The sequence below is a fragment of the Bos grunniens genome, chromosome 21 (genome assembly GCF_055505025.1).
Source record: "Bos grunniens cultivar Pamir isolate PY7600 chromosome 21, Bosgru_T2T1.0, whole genome shotgun sequence".
Taxonomy (NCBI): domain Eukaryota; kingdom Metazoa; phylum Chordata; class Mammalia; order Artiodactyla; family Bovidae; genus Bos; species Bos grunniens.
The window spans coordinates 50,208,603-50,211,421 of record NC_141185.1 but is presented as its reverse complement, the minus strand read 5'-3'; the positions used below and the strand labels follow the sequence as shown (position 1 = coordinate 50,211,421).

Below are 2,819 nucleotides of genomic sequence, written 5' to 3'. Positions count from 1 at the left end.
AACTTCACTTTCACTTTTTACTTTCATGCACCGGAGGAAGAGATGTCAACCCACTCCAGTGTTCTTGCCTGGAGAATCCGAGGGACAGTGGGGCCTGGTGGGCTGCCGTCTATGGGGTCGCACAGGGGACTCCTCTGAGCTCTAGGCAAATTTGCGGCAAATAGAGTGGAGGATTTTGTTTTGTTTTCTTTCTTTTCTTTCATGTTTATATTGAGGTTGAAAAGGTTATTATAGATGTGGGAGAATAGAAAAAACCATTCTCTATGATTGATAGCAGTGCTGATAGGAATAAGAAGCTCCAGAAAAATTTTTTAAATTGTGCACATTTATATAGTGCAAATTATGCCTGAGTCCCAGAGAAGCAGGAAGCAACATCAAAAAGCAACCAACACAGAAAAACACACGTATGTGTCCCCTCACACCCAACAATACAGTTCCTTTCACAATGGGAGCAGCAACCCCCACCCCCTACAAACCACCCGCCCAAGAAAATTTGACACTTTCTCTTAAAAAACAGAGTCACTCAGTAATTTTTGGTCCACAGAACAGAAGGAAAAAAAGGAAAAACAAAACAAAACACCCAGACAGGTTGGCAGTGTCCATGCTCTTCTCCCTGCAGAGGCAGGATCTGCTGTTTTGATCACTGAGTCAGGGGGACCACATCGCTGCCCCTCACAAACACTGCAGACAGGTGTCTTCAAGACCCTGGGGTTCTTCACCAGCTCTTTTTTTTTTTTTTTTATTCCCCAGAGAGTAGTTGGGACGGAAGGCATTTGCCTCTGGCTTCCTCTAAGATGCCCTCTAAGCAATGGATGTTTAGTGAGCCTGCAAAAATTCTGGAGCCAATCTCTTGGAGGACTGAGCACCAAGTGGGGCCCAGGAACCCAGAGTATCTCATGCAAGAATCTCGCCCACTAGAGATTATTGACCTTCAGAGGTTTTTTTTAACTTAAAGGGGAGGTGCACTGTACAGTTGCTCCACTGGGAGAAAAAAAGCCCAATCCCTTCCTACCTGCCCACACCCCCTAAACTCCCCAGCCACACCAGTAAGGCACTGCCAGGGGGACAGACACACTTTGGCAATGAGGCCCCTCCGGAGGCCCAGCGTGTGAACAGCTGCACAGAGGGCTGTGTGCTGTGGAGTCAGCACCTTAGGAGGCGGGAGGAGGCTGTGGGCAGAGAAGGAAGGAGTCTGAGGTCCTGATGGATCAGAAGAAGGAAAATGGGGAGAGGTGGTCAGGACACAGGAGACGAGAAAACTAAGGACAATCAGAAAAGGGCCAAAAAGTAGAAAATGAAGGAAAAATGAGAGAAGCAAGAGAAAGAGACAAAACAGAAATTGAACAACCAAGGAAACCAGGAAGGAGACAGAGCAGCAGGAGGGAAGGGAACAGAAAAGAGTGAGATGCATGGGGAAGGATGTGAGGAGGGAGAGAGCGAGCCAGGAAGAGGGTATCAGAGGATGTCAGAGTTCGGTGAGGATACCTCCTGTGAGCAGAGGATCAGGAGACCCTGGGCTGGTCCTCGGTCCCTACAGAGACCTGGTGAGCCCAGTACCCCAGGTCGGCCACGTAAACCAGCAGGTTGATGGCTGTCAGGACGGCCACAGCCAGGCGCTGGTCCCAGGCGCACATGTCGTGGGTGAGCTCGTCCCTGCAGTCCCCATCACTGGACCTCTGGGGCTGCCCGCCGAACTCCTCGCTGAACTGGTAGAGCGGCCAGAGGACCAGAGCACTGATGGAGAGGAGGACGGAGAGTAGGCTGAGCACTAGCTGGAAAATGGAGAAGGTCCTGGACAGCATGTATTTCCATTCAGCCAGGCCCAGCAGGAGGACCACAGCTGCCAGGATGAAGCAGATGGAGTACACGGCCACACACCACTCCAGGGCCGGCTGGTGCAGGTACAGGGAGGTGTTGCTGAGGAAGGCAAAGATGACACCAGCCACGAAGGTCTCCAGCACCTTCAGCAGGGCTGAGATGGTATTCTTATAGAAGAAGATCTCCTTGATACCATACCAGGCCCTCATCCCGGCCACTTCTATGACATACAGCACAGACGCGATGCAGGAGAAAGCAGTGGCTGCGATGGCCCGGTCCCTGTAAGGACCATAAGGCACGAACTGTACGTAGGTGATGGAGTAGATGATGGAGGCCGCGAGGCAGATGAGGGCAGCGTAACAGGCATAGGTGACGGAGATGTTGCACCAGAAGAAAGGAAATTCAGAATCGGCCCTGCATAACTCGACTATGGAGATGAGCAAGGTCATGGCGAAACAGACACACCAGAGGGACATAGACCAGTTACCTATGGCCCCTCTCCAAAAGCCCATGTCAGCCACAAGAGAGAAGGCCACACAGGTGGAGAAGAGCTGTGGCAGGTGGAGGCAGCAGCACACGGCAAACATGGCACCACCATCTGGGGATGTCGACCGGGTGGACATGGTGCTGTGATGGTCAGGCAGGTCACCGTCACCAGTACAGCAGTGGTCTTCCCTGAGGACCCACCAGAGAAAGATCCAGTTCCGGAGGTGGATTGAGTCAGACGCCTGGAAAAGACACAGGGCCCTGTGAGGGCTGAGGCTCAGGACCTGTGGACTTGGAACCAATGGCTCAGACACTCAGGTAAGAGCACAGCCGCTCCAAATGGTTCTCCCCACCCATCACCCTTGGCCTTGTCAGAGACTTGTCTTATCCCAAACCTCACAGTTGGGTTGGGTCAGGCCTCAACCATGAACACTTTTTATATCTCTTTGTGCTGCATGCCATTATCTATAGAGACACAAGGTAGGATGGTCCTTATCTGCAACCCCAAACCTTCA

General features: G+C 51.9%; 1 pseudogene; it reads right to left on the bottom strand.

Moving 5' to 3' along the window:
• Positions 1–512: 512 nt before the first annotated feature.
• Positions 513–2,583, bottom strand: LOC147349679 (myeloid-associated differentiation marker-like; annotated as a pseudogene).
• Positions 2,584–2,819: the final 236 nt, after the last annotated feature.